The following is a 13,796-nucleotide window of genomic DNA, read 5'->3' on the forward strand; positions in this document are numbered from 1 at the left end:
CTAGAAACAAGGTGGAAGACATTGGTTTTCTTTCCTCGCTGGGGCTGGGCACTCCCTTGACGGCAAGCGCGATCACAGATCTCATCAGATCACTTTGGCCGCTGCCTGATCACATATTCAGCTGACAAATTACGGCCACCACTGTAATTAAGTATATTTGCATCGTTTTCTTCAAAGTCCCAGAGGTGGGGGAGGAGAAGGTGGGAGGAGAAAAGATGCTTATTAGCAATAAGAAATCAAGGGGAAAAAAATTGTTTCAAGGTGTCAGCCTCCAGGGGCATAAAACAAACTGCAAAATTCTAATTAAAGGTCGCGGGCTTATGTGTTAGATGTGAAATATCCCCTGACAAACGAATCACCAATTTGTGAATTGGGATTCAGGGGTTTTTTGCAAGTTTGTCTCAGTAACGAGACACCTCTAAATTAGTGACTTCCTCGGCACCTAAGGCAGTGAGTTTTATGCATGTAGTAAATTTCACGTCAAATTAAGAGCATCTTTGTTTCTAGAGATCCATAATCATACAGCCAGTCAACAGCCATCCCTCGGGGAGCAAGGGACACCCCGGGAAGAGGGGACAGCGGCCGCACCCCTGCAGGCTCACCGCCGGGCTGGTGCTGCACAGCCTGTGAAGAGAGGACCCGCTGGGCCGCTCCTTGCATCTAGGCTTCCATGGGGCCCAGAGTATCTGCAGGGAGCACCGAGAACCGAGCCCGGCTGACTCCTCAGCAGGCCTACCACCCCACCTCCCAAGCAGGCAAACCGCTTTCCGACGGCTCCCGGGGACCCCACAAGCATCTCACATCCTCCTGCTGTTCTGTCTCCAGCCCTCAGAGCAGTCCTCCGGGTCACACAGCCACACGCATGCACACACATATACGTATTTGCTGGGTACCTCTAGGTCTGCTAACTTGCCTCCTGAAGGCACTGAAACATATGCTCACCATTATTGGCCCGAAATATTTCAGAACAAATCTGATTTCCCTGGTATTTTGGTCCAGAGCCACACTACCAAGCGTGTCTCCTCTTGTAACAGTATAGAGCTGTGCAGAAGACCTTTGCTGGCTTGGGAGGGATTCCCCCCACCCCCACTACCACCACCCTCGGTAGGCTGGGCAAGAGCCCAGGGCTGTCCTTGGCATGCAGCTTGCCACTGGCCACACCCAGGGAGAAGCCTCTTCTAGCAGCGGTCAGGGCACAGGGAGGAGAGACTACCCCTTGGGGAAGCCACCTCTCTCCCCTGTGTGGGGCTCCCAGCAGCAGAACAGAAAACCTGCCTTTGTGCAGTTTGCACCTCCTCCCAGATTCTCCCCCAGAATGCTGTAGTCTGGGCCTAATGTATTCCAGACCCCCTCAGGGGTCACATGGCCCTGAGGCACTGGAAAGCTGGCCAGACGGAGCAGCAAATGGCCCCTTTCTCTTCCTCCTCCCCAGAGCCACCCTTGGAGACTTGCCTCAGTGCCACAGCCACCTGAAATAAGAGTGTCCCTGAGTCTGGAGGAGGAGGCTTTCTGCAGCCTTTGCCATTGCTAGGGGCTGTCTAAAGGGGGGCAGGAAGGGAGCTGTGCACAGTGCAGACCGCTAGGCTTGGGCACGCGTGCGCGTGCACACACACACACACACACACACACACACACACACCCCACAAACCTAACCTCGACTCCTCTCCTACAGGTTTCACCCCAGTAACAGCAATGCAGTGAAATCCTGGGGACCCCGAGGGATGGCCTCTGGCCGTGTGCCTTGAAATTCCACAGGGCACTTTGTAGACAACAACCCCAGACCCCAGGAAAAAGGCAGCCGATAAACTGAAGGAAGGTTCTGAGGGCTGTGTGTGCCTGGGCCACCCCCTTGACCTGACACTGTTTGGGACCCCGAGGAGTGCTATTAGCTGACGATGGAGTTTAATTTATACCCTCACTGGGACCTGTGCTGTGGACATTCCTGAGTTCCAGAAAGCGTTCAAAAAATATAGGGGGCGGGGAGCCAGGTCACTTATCTCCAGGAAGTTTCAAGAAACCAAAACAGACCTCAGGAAAGGACTGCCCAGCCCTAGAAGGCTGCTGAGGATGGAAGTGAAAGGGAAGACACCCAGGGGAAGGCCAGTTGGAAGGAAGTCCCCCAGCATTCTATCGGGGGCACTGCACGACCTGGGGCCACCGGGACACCCATCCGATGTGACATCCCCGGCCCGCCCCAAGTACCGGTCACCAGCACAACTGGATGATGTGTACAGTCACCCAGACACTCACCATCGGAAGCCCCAGGCAGTGCGCCTTGCCCCGAATCTGCAACACTTCCTCAGCCAAAGGCATCGGGACTGGCCCACGACCCTGTCCTCCGCACCACTGCTGGGGTGAGAAGAAAAATGGGCACAGTAAGAGCCACAGGTTCGCTCCAGCAACACCGGCACCAAGCCACACCGCCCAGCCCAGCCGCCTGTTGCAGCAGGACCCAAGGATCTCCAAAGTGACCTGGTATGGCCCAGGTTCCGGGATCTGCGGTGGGAGCCCAAGGTCCCGCACCCGCACGCCGCCGCCACCCGCCCGCCCGAGCAGAGGGAAGCCAGCAGAATGCCACGCTCATTTACACACAAAATGATTTTGTGTCCCATTGTGCTCGCAGTTGTTCAGCTCTCTGGGGGTGATTAAACTGGCTGAGCTGCGGCAGCTTGAGACGATTTTCAGTAAATCGCTTCTTCACCAAGTCGCTTCTTGGCTAAGCTGTTATTTTCACCATAAAAGGTAAACAGCAGGCGCTGAGCGAGCTCCCTTCTCCGGGCTAGGGCCCCGGGCCAGAGTGCCAGGGGCCTGCAGATTCGTCTCCAGGCAAAGCCGGGGGTGGCGGGGGAAGCCGGCAGGCGGGCCACCTGGTGCGTGCTGCCCCACACCCCTCCTCCCACTCTGGCGCCCCCGCCACCCGCCTCTGGGAACTTCGGGCCAGGCCAGGGTTGCTGGGGGTGGGGGGTGCGTGCGCCCACCAGACGCCCGGCTGGACCAGGAGGGGCGTGCGACGGGGGCGGGGACGAAGTTAAATCAGGAGGCAGACACTCGGAGACCACAGATGGGAAGCTCGCCTAATTAAGGACGTAAAAGCGCTTTTGTTCTCAAAGTTTATTGTTGCCGGGATTTAAAAAAAAATTAATTGAAACTAATGCTGTTATTCACTTGTGCAGTTAAATTCCTTCATGCACGTTGAAGACGCGCAGGGAAAACTTGAAAGCGTTTCTCCTTCCGCAGTTGGGGTCTCAGGCAGGACACAGAGGCGCAACGCCCACGGGGCGTGAGGGTGCCCATAAGTGTGTGCCCACTGCGCGCGTCCAGTTCCGGGGTGCACGGCACTGGAGGCAGCACTTGGGTCTCCGGGCTACCGGCTCCCTGCACCCAAGCCTCGCGCCAGGGACCACCACCAGCGTTAGAGCCCCTCGCGTCCGGTTTCGGACTCCCGGGGTGGGCTTCGGAGGACTCACATGCGTCCCGTTAGAGACTTTTACCTTTCTCAGATTTGGGCGCCAAGCGTCGAGGGTTGGGGAGTGGGGGGTGCGCCTCGAAGCCCCGGCTGTGCCAGCCGGTTTCTGACCCCGGAAACTCCGCAGGCTCCGCAGGGCGCTCGGGCCCTGTACCCGGGCCAGAGTGCGAGGACCCGCGCACACGCACACCCCGCGCGACAGGAAGCTTGCGGCCAGCCTGCGTGGGGAAGGTCCACCTCCCGCGTCCAGGACTAGCCCACGTGGGCAATTCCCCCCCATCCCACCCCCGCCTCGCGCCAAGGCCTTTGTGCCGGGCGCCCCCGCCGCCCAGCAGAGGGACAAAGCAGCCGCCCCCGCCCAGGTCGGGACCCCAAGCCGGGCCACTTTCTCGCTCTCACGGACACTTTGGGGACGGGGGGAGGGAGAGGCGCGGCCGCGGCAGCGCTGATCACCCGCGCCGGGCTTACCTCGCAGCCGGAGCGGCGGATCGGGCTAGGGCGCAGCCCCCGCCCCCCGCAGCCGCCGGTCTCGGGCGCCGGGCTCAGCCTGTGCTCGCCGCGCGGGTCGCTCCGGTCTCGTCCTGGAGTTACTTTCTCTCTCGCCCCCAACCCTCCCCCCACCCACCCCTCCCGCCCCGGCCCCTGCTTCGCGCGGCCCCTCGCGGCTCGGCGCGCCGGGGCCTCCCCTCTCCGCCCTCCCCTCGCCTCCTCCCCTCCTCGCGGCCGCCGCCGCCGCTGCCTCCTCCTCCTCCTCCTCTTCGCGCGGCTCTCCGGCTGCCCTCCTGCCGCTCCCGCCTCCTCTCCTCCCTCCTCTCTCTCTCCAGCGGCCTCCCCCCGATTGCTGGCGAAGAGAGACAGCCACCCTCCCCCGCGAACCCCCCAGCCCGTAGCCCCGCGTCTCGCCGCGGCCCGGGCCGGACGCAAAAAGGGCAGCGATCCGGTTCCAAATGACCCAACGCGGCGAGCGCGAGCGGGCGCGCGCGGCGACTCCTGGCTCGGGGCTCGGCGGCGCCGCGGGGCAGAGGATTAGAGTCGCAATTAGCTCAGCGCGCCCGCGCCTGCCGCGCTCGGCGACAGAAATGCGCCGCGTCCCCTTCCTCGCACCCGGCGATCCCCCCCCCCAACCCGCCCGTGCCGGAGCCCGCGCCTCCCCGCCGGCAGATCCCCGCCGGCAGCGGTGCGCCCTGGCTCGGCGCGCTCCGGAGACCCAGCCCCCCGCCGGCCGGCCACGCGGGCGCCCGGGCCTCCTCGGGGCTCGGGGAGGGGGGCAGGGGGAGAAGCTGATTTTAATCATTGTCATTTCATCTGATGTAATATTTCCCCGGGCGCTTTCAGCTGGGCATAAATTTTCGGCTCCCAAATAAGTAACACAGGGCACGTTTCTCACATTTCTTGACTCCTCGGTTACAAAGAGGAGAGAGCTGCTTGCCGCCGCGGCGCCCCGGGGCTGGGGGGGCGGGACTTGGGAAGAAACTGGGCTGCGAGGCGGCCGAGGCTGGAGCGGAGCCGGGGGCTCGGGGCCGCCCCTTCCCCAGCCCCCCACGCCGCTGCCCCTCGCCGGCTCGCCGCCCGGGTCCCTGCCCTGTCCGTGACGTTTGCGGACACGCGGTCGCCACCGCGGGGGAGGGGCGCGCGGGGGGCGCCGGGCCAGTGGCCCCGGGCCAGACGCGCCATTTCCTTGCCGCGCGCGGAGCGATGGAGGCCCAGGGCTCCCTCTGCGCCCCCTCGGAGGCCTGCGCCCCGGGAACGGCCCCCTGGGTCTCCGCACCCACCGCTCCTCTCTCCTCTCCCTCTTCGCCTGCCTTCCCTTCCTCTTCCTTCTCTTTCCCTCGCGCCCCGCCCGCCTGCTCCTCCTCCTCCTTCTCGTCCATTTCCCGGCTGCTAGGAAACGGAGCGCGGAGCCTCCAGCGCGCCCGGCCTGCACTGCGCCCTCGCCTGGCTCCTGGGACGCGCGGGCCAGAGCCAGGCTCCGGCTGGAGGGCGAGCGCGCACGGGCCGCGAGCTGCACCGGGGCCCGGGGCTGGACTCGGGCCGGGCCTGGGCTCCCTCTAGCGGCCTCCCTACCAGGGGGAGCGCGGGGAGCGAACAGCCACTGGGGCGGGGCGAGGCGGTCGCCGCCTCCCAGCGACTGAGGACCCTGGCGCGCGGAAAAAGCTTAACTTGTGCACGCGGGAGTCCACAGAAACTTTCCTCCTAAGGGAAGGCTGTTTATTTATTTATTTATTTGGAGCTCGGAACTACGGGAGAAGGGGGAAATTTTCTCATTAAAGTTACCTCCCTGCAGTTAGTTCAATTACTTGATGTATGCAGAAGATGTTGTAAATTTATAGATTTAAATAGCTTACAAAGATGCCGCAGGCCCCATCAGTTAATTTCCTTAATTTATGGGTTTTTATAGCTGTTCCTAGAACAGAAAGGAACCCAGGAAGTAGGTCAGGGATCTGTAATGCAGTGGCTGCGGCGTGGCTCCCACTGGCTGTCCACTCTGCTCTCCACGCCTTGGCGCCCAGGGCTTCTGGCCCACAGCTCGCACCAGGCAGAACCGCGCTTCGCTGGGGACCCCATTCCCTCCCCTGGCCAGCCCAGGCCTGGCAGGGCAGTTTGCTCAGCTCCGAGATGGCTGGGCACACCTCTTTTAAGGCTGGTGGGAGGAACGCCGAGGTCCCCCCCACCTGGCCTCCGAGGAACAGAGCCTACATCACCGCATCAGGCAGCCAGATACTGTGAGCTGACGCACACGCCGGCTGGAGTCAGGGATATAGAGTGGCCTGGATGTGACCAGAGACCGACAGAACCTTCCTTCTCTCCAAGGCCTGGGAGGGAGGGTGGCAGGCGCAGGCACCCAGTGAATTCTCCTGGTGTCTCGCCTCTTCCCTGGGTGCCTGTTACAGCGCCTTTGTTTTGCGTCCTATACAAATGCATACATACATATCAATGAACACTTAAAAGATCGATACCCACACGAGCCCTTTCCGGAACCCACTTGGCAGTGTGGTTGGTATTGGTATTCATGTTTTAACGTTTCTTTTCCCACTAGATGAAGTTTCTAAGATTTGCAAGGTACATGTCAAGGACGGGTGTATAAATGGATTTTTATTTATTCACAACTCTAAGACTAATTGCTTCTCTTTGCCTCAAGGCCAGGAGATTGGTTTTAATATGACACTTCAAAAGTATTCGGGGAGCTACAGAGTTACTCGGTGTCATTGTCTAAGAGACAACTCTCACTGTGTTACTGGTGACCCTGCGGAAGGGGTGTTCCACTCCACTTTAAATTCCTACCTTTTTTTTTTTCACTGAGTTTCACTTTATACCAATATATTAAAAATGCACCATCTAATTCATACAAGAACTGACCATTTTACACGACCTTTATTTCCTGGATACTGTGCTGGGGACTTTGTTTTTATCTTCCCAAGTCCTTTTTTATGAAAGAACTGAACTTCATATGCGCTGTTAAGAAGACTGAGTTAGGGTCATAATTTATTCAGGAGCATTTTAAAAGTTCCTGGCTAAATGTCAGCCATTTCTCACGTTGAGAGCTGTCGCTTTGGTCAGTGACAGGCATTTCCTGACGTGTGAGGCAGACAATGCAATGGCAATGCGCTTTTAATTGGAGACGTGTCGTTAGGATGGAAAGCAGATTGCAGCATCTCGTGGAATCCACTTTGCGTCCTTACGGCCGACCAAGAGATGCAATGAAATGCGAGCCTCATCGTTATGATTTGACTAGCGCTTAAACCAGCGCAGTCCACAGTTTAAGCAGCAGAGTCCAGCCAATGTTTGCTTCGAGATAGCTCGTGTCGTGCCATAAGGCACTAGACAGGTCATTTGCGGGATGCAAAACTAAGGACAAAGAATGAGGACTGGGCGCAGTGAAGACTGCACTTGGGGCACCTGCATGCTATATTCAGGGTCTGGGTTTGAGTTCCTGACCCCAGACTTCTGCTGTGTACCCAGTGGGAGGCAGCAGGAGATGGCTCTAGTGGCTGGGTCCTTGACACCTATATGGGAAACTCCAGAGCAACACACACACAGAGAATCATCCATCTTCTGGTACACTCCCCAAATAGCCACAATGGCCGGGGGTGGGCCAGGGTGAAGGCAGAAACCGGGAACTGCATCTTAGTCTCCCACAAGGGTGGCAGGGTCCCCAAGAACTTGGGCCAGCATCTGCTGCTTTGTCAGGTGCACTAGCAGGGGACTGGATCAGAAGGAGAGCAACTAGCGCTGGCATATGGGAGGCCAGCCTCCCAAGTGGTGGCTTAACCCACAGCTCCACAATGTTAGCTCCTCTGCCTCAGCTTTGCCTCAAGAATTCTCTCCACCCCAAACTGTCCTCTCCTGGTGAGGAACCTCAGAGAACATAGAGACTCTAGGGACCCTTGAAATGTACGACTGTTAGGGCCTCCCATCCTGTACCAGCTCACCCAACCAACATCTACTGAGCTCCACACCCAGCCAGCATGCTGTGTTGTCACCATGGCTTTCGGTGGGCGGCAGGAAGATGGGACTGTCTCCAGGAGCTATAGGTTCCCTTCTGTCCCACCCTCTGCCAGGCATGGGGTGTGGGTGTGGGCGTAGATGTGGTGGGGGTTGGCTGCTTCTCCCTAGAACTAACGCTGGGGGTTGGCCCAAGGCCTCCTTCTGAGTGGGAATCTCAAAGTGGTGGCCCCAGGAATACGTTTGTGCCCTGAGCCACTTTCCCAGGAGACTGTCAGGTGTTTTCAAAAAAGTCTAAATCTTTGTGAATCTGGCAACAAGGGCAAAGGCTCCCAAAATCAGGATGGCATCCTGGTGGGGAAGGTTGATTGTCCACTGAATGGGATTCTGGGGGGCACATACAGCCTGTTGTGGATTTGGTGGTGCAGGGACTCAGGCCCCTCCATTCTCCTCTGCCATACTCAGCTCGTGGACAGACCTGAGGTCTCCGCCTCCGTAGAGCTCAAAGCTTCAAGCCCACCTGGACACCCCTGGGGACAGCCTTTCTTGTCTCACCCTATTGGCTGGACCTGGGTCATAGGTCAACTTGCAAATCCATCTGGGAAGGAGATTGCCCTTGGCCAATCAGATTTCTCCTCTGGCCTGGAGCTGGGGGGTGGGGGAGTATTCCCTGGAATCTTGTGTGTGGGTGTTAGGAAGAGGGGATAATGGCTAAAGTCAGGCTACACCTGGGGAAAGGGCTGGGGACCCCAAAACCTGAGAGTCATTACCAGAACCCTGGGGCATCTGCAGGGAAGTTTAGGGCCCAGTTGGCCTCGCTGATCTTTGACCCAGGAGACTGGAGGCTCTAGGTGGAGTCTGGCAGATCTTTAGCCATTTCTAGGCAACCCAGCCAGGTTCCTGCCCCAGGGTGTCCCCTCTGAATTCCCTGGGGGCGCATTCCACTCTGCAAGCTGCTCTGCTGTGCCCTTAGGGCAATGAAGGATGGGGAGCTTCAGCAGGGTATGGGCGGTGGATTTGCAGCAGGGGTAAGTCCAAGGACTCCGAGCCCTTGCCACTCCAGGACACCCACAAGGTTACACTCAGAGTGCCCATGAAAGGAGTTCAGATTGCCCTCACAGGCGATTTCTTCTCTGTGGACCTGCCCCAATGAGAGTCTGTGCAAGACGTTGACTAGGGAGGGCATCCCCATTGCTGGGCTCAGGGCCCTCCCGCATAAGGTGGGCACGCCTGCAGGGACCAGTTGGGGGAGCTGCGGGGAGAATAAATAGAAAAGTACCAACAACTTAGCCTGAGGCCAGGCGCAGTAGGCTAGTGGCTAAAGTCCTTGCCTTGCATGCACTAGGATCTCGTAAGGGTACCAGTTTGCATCCTGGCTGTTCCACTTCCCATCCAGCTCCCTGCCTGTAGCCTGGGAAAACAATAAAGGAAGGCCCAAAGCCTTGGAACCCAGCACCCGTGTGGAAGACCCAGGGCAAGGTCCTGGCTCCTTTGGTTTCAGATCAGTTCAGCTCTAGCCACTTGGAGTGGGGGGGAGTGAACCAGAGGAAGAACTTAGCCTGACCCCCAGTGGGGAAGTGCCTAGGGTGGGTACACTGAAAATGTTGAGCTCAAGCTGCCACCTGCAAGAGGCCCTGGGGAAGGTGAAAGGATAGAGACCCCTGGAGTCCTAGAACTGGGGCTTAAGACCTGGCCAATTGTATCATTAAGATAAGCCTATATGCCTGAAGGGGGAGAATGCGCATTTTGCCTCCCATTTAAAAGATAAAATTCAAGACTTCAGGGAAAGGTCCTGTTTGCTTTCGGCTGGGCCCTTGGGGTGGAGCCAGGAGGCGTCCTGGGGGTCCAGCAGCTTCAGGGAGCAACCCCTGAGGGCACAGGTGTTGCTGGGAAGACTTTTCCTTTTCTGAGTTGCTAAAGGGGTGGGGAGACAGCAGTGGGATTTGTGTGGGTTTGTGATTGCCTATCCATTCTTACTTATTCACACAGACACACAAGGCACTGACACACACATAGAAACAAACGCAGACGCAGTGGTATGATCTAAGGTTCACACACTGAGAGAAACAGCCCTCTCCCCCTACTGCAGAAAGTTCACGGAAAATCAAAATTAAGATATTTTTGGTGCAAAAAAATAGAAATCCTGGCAAGTGTTTTCTTTTTTTTTTTTTTTAGTGCACATTTTCCCCATGGACTTTTCTAAGATGGCCTTATACGGCTGCACACCCACCTAAGTTACACAAAAGGAGACTCACGCCTGCATGTTACACGCACAGATGCACCAGGATGTAAGGGGGGTGGGGCGGGGAGCGGCACCAAGACACAGGGCTGAGCTCACACACAGGTGCTCATGGATTTTAAAGTACCGACTCAAACTCTTCCCTCATTCAGTTTATCTTTCCACCTCATTGCTGTATCTCAAAACAAGAGAAATCCAGACAGATCAGATCACGGCCATTTTAGCCATTTCCTTCAACTCCCTCGTTTAAGGGAAACCAGAGGCCACGGTCCCTTAGAGACCGTCCCTTCGTCCCCAGCCGGACTTACTGCCCAGGACACCTGGAGACCCAGAAGCAGCTGCATGGGGACTCCTCTCGGACACGCGTGGTGAGGGAGTGTGCACCTGCCTGCATCCCCTCTGGCTTTGCTCACATCGCCAGGCATCCCGAGTCCCTCCCTGTCTCCTCTTCAGTGGGAAAGGAGGCCCAAGTCCCATCCCTTAGCATTCTCTCCTGGTCCTTTCTCTCCCCTCCACCCATCTCTGTCTCCCTTCCCCTCCAACCTTTTCTTTCCCGGTCTCCTTTCACCTCTAGACAGGCAGGGCTGTCTGAAAAGCTGGAAGCTGGCCCAAGGAAGCACAAAAGGAAAAGGCATCTTGCTACATTTCAATAGCAGCTCCTAGGAATATTGATTCTTTTCATAATTATAAGGAGTTACAAATGAACGTGCCCACAGTCCGGCCATCCCATTTCCTTCAGGAACTGCAGTTTGGTACCTGCGACAAGTTAAAAATCATTGACCCACTCCTCCCCACCTCTGCCCCACTGTACCTGGACACAGGGATACCGGCGATGCAGCTCTGCGTTGGCGGAAAGCACCCCGCAGCCTGCCAGGGGTCTCACCGAAGGGAAGTGATCAGAGCTTGGTGGAGCACAAGCTTCTAGTAGCTTCTCTGGCTGAGTACAGCTCTTGGCATTCTGCCCCCGAAGAAGCAATTGCCCCAGGCTGCGCCTGGGGACGCCTAGGCTGGGTCCAGAAGGAGATAAGAGCCTGCCTCGGGCACAGGAGAAAGAAATGCTTATTGTAAGCCCCTGACAATGTGGCTGTTTGTCTCACGGCAGTAAGTAGCTGGTTCTGTGTGTGTGTGTGTGTGTGTGTGTGTGTGTGTGTGTGTGTGTGCGCGCGCGCACGTGCATACATTTGATTGGGACAGTACGCATTTTATCCTATGACTTAGAATTACGTGTGTGTGAGATCTCTCTCAGGGCCAGACCCAGGAGGCACACAGAAGCCCACACACCACCAATGGAAACATTTAAAAGGTATCCACCAGCAGACAGCTGCTTGCTAAATCACACCATCTCTTCCCCCTCTTTATCAGGAGTTTTGGAAAAGTTCACATAAAATGTGGAATATGCGTGGAGTTCAGAATCTTGAGTCCCTGGGAAGGGTCCTCGCATGTGGCACTTTGGGAAGAGCTGGCCCTGGCTGACCCCGCCCCTGACTCCACACCTGGCACTGCCTTCTCAGGTGTGTGTGTGTGTGTGTGTGCATGCCAGCTCTGTCCAGACAGCCAGTGCCGGCCACTGTGAGTGCTCTGGTCGATATAGTCATAAAGGAGAGGACCCAGCAGGCCTGGTAGCCTGAGGCCATCCCAGGCCCAGCAGTTTTACAGGGCCTCTGTCTTCTTGCCCTTCAACTATCTTTCTGTTCCTGCACAGCTGGTCTTGCTTTTTTCCCCCTTTCCTTCCTTCCTTCCTTTCTTCCTTCCTTCCTTCCTTCCTTCCTTCCTTCCTTCCTTCCTTCCTTCCTTCCTTCCTTCCTTCCTCCTTCCTTCCTTCCTTCCTCCTTCCTCCTTCTTTCCTTTTCCTTCCTTCCTTCCTTCCCTCCTTCCTCCTGCCTTCCTTCCTCTCTCTCTTATAAGATTTATTAATTTTTTATTTGGAAGACAGATTTTACAAAGAGAGGAGATACAGACATTTTCCACCCACTGGTTCCCTCCCTAGATGAGCACAATGGTCGCTGCTGGGCCAGGCTGCCAGAGTCAGGAGCTTCATCTGCCTCCCCCACCCCCCCACCCCGGGTGGCAGGGGCCCAGACATTTAAACCATCTTCTCCTATTAGATCGGAAGTGCAGCAGTCCCATGAACTGGGACTCACATGGGATGCCATTGTGACAAGTGGCAGCTTAACCTGCAGAGCCACAATGCCAGCCCTGACCTTGGCCTCACACACATTCAAATTCTCTGCTGCTTAAAAGGAATCTTCCACCTTTTCTGAAATCTCCTTCTAGCCCCTTTCCTGTCTTCTACCCCCTCCCGGCCTTCCTGTCTCAAGTCCCAGGACCACTCCACCCCCTGCCAGGGCCACTGCATGGAGCGGTGGGCACTTTAAGAGGCAGTCAGGTCCTCTCGGGGAATAGACTAACGCTGCCATCCGCAGAAGTGGGCTGGCTGCCCCGGGAGCAGACTTGAGTTTACCCCTATTCCTCCACCTGCCCCCTGCCATGGGGTGATGCAGTGAAAGGCCCTCGTCGGAGCCTGGCACCATGTCATTGGACCCACTGGCCATTGGAACTGTCTTTATAAGTTACCCTGTTTAGGCTGTTTAGGCCATTTGTTACAGCAGGAGGCCAACTCACCTGAAGTGACCATTTGGTTCCCCATGGAACAGCAAAGCGTGTGGGTCCTAGCCTTGACCTCTGTGATATTCAGCAGCAATAGCTGGAATAGCCCAGGAGAGGAAAACCCAGGCCGTCACCTCCATTCTCAGCCCTGCCCCTGCCAGCACAGTGCCCCTACAGCACAGTGTCCTGCCATCAGCTCCATTCTCAGCCCTGCCCCTGCCAGCACATGCCACTACAGCACAGTACCCTGCCATCAGCTCCATTCTCAGCTTCACCCTGCCAGCACGTGCCCCTGCCCTGTGCTCTCTGCACCAACAGTGATGAGGAGGCTGAACACAGCAGCTGGCAGATGTTACCACTTGGCTGGCACGCACCTCTCTCCTGAGGTGAGCAGATGCTAACCAGAGAGACATCGTCACCCTGCATGCCAAGCCCCTTTCACGTGACTTCCCCTCAGCTCCTATCTTCTCGTCTTTCTGTTTCAGGGCCCTGGCCACCTAGCCACGCCATGAGCTGCTGCCCACAAGAGCATGCGTAAGCTGGTGTAGACCACTGCCTTTCCACAACTGGTAGCCAGTGGAATAACTTTCCTCCACAACCATCTTTCTTTTTCCGCTTTTTTTTTTTCAGATTAAAAAAAAAAACAACTTATTTGAAAGATGCAGTTTAGAGGGAGAGAAAGAGAGAGAGGGAGAGAGATCTTCCAGCAGCTAGGCCAATCTGAAGCCAGGAGCCAATGGCTCCCACATGGGCTCAGGGGCCCCAAGCACTGTGACCAACCTCTGCTGCATTTCAAATACATTAGCAGGGAGCTAGATCAAAAGTGGAGCAGCCAGGCTATGAACCAGCCCATATGGGGTACACCTTTACCGTCTATACCATAGCATCGGTCCAATGGCTATCACCTGTTACCCTCCAAAGAGAAGTAATGTGGCTGACCCACGTGAGCTACAATTCTGTCTTGATCTGGGGTCTGGAATCCCAGTGTGGGCAATGCCTTCAGAACCTAAAGAGACCTGCGCAAACTGGACTTTATCTTGT

The sequence above is a fragment of the Ochotona curzoniae genome, unplaced genomic scaffold, assembly GCF_017591425.1.
Source record: "Ochotona curzoniae isolate NIBS_2020 unplaced genomic scaffold, NIBS_Ocur_1.0 contig_2699, whole genome shotgun sequence".
NCBI lineage: Eukaryota > Metazoa > Chordata > Mammalia > Lagomorpha > Ochotonidae > Ochotona > Ochotona curzoniae.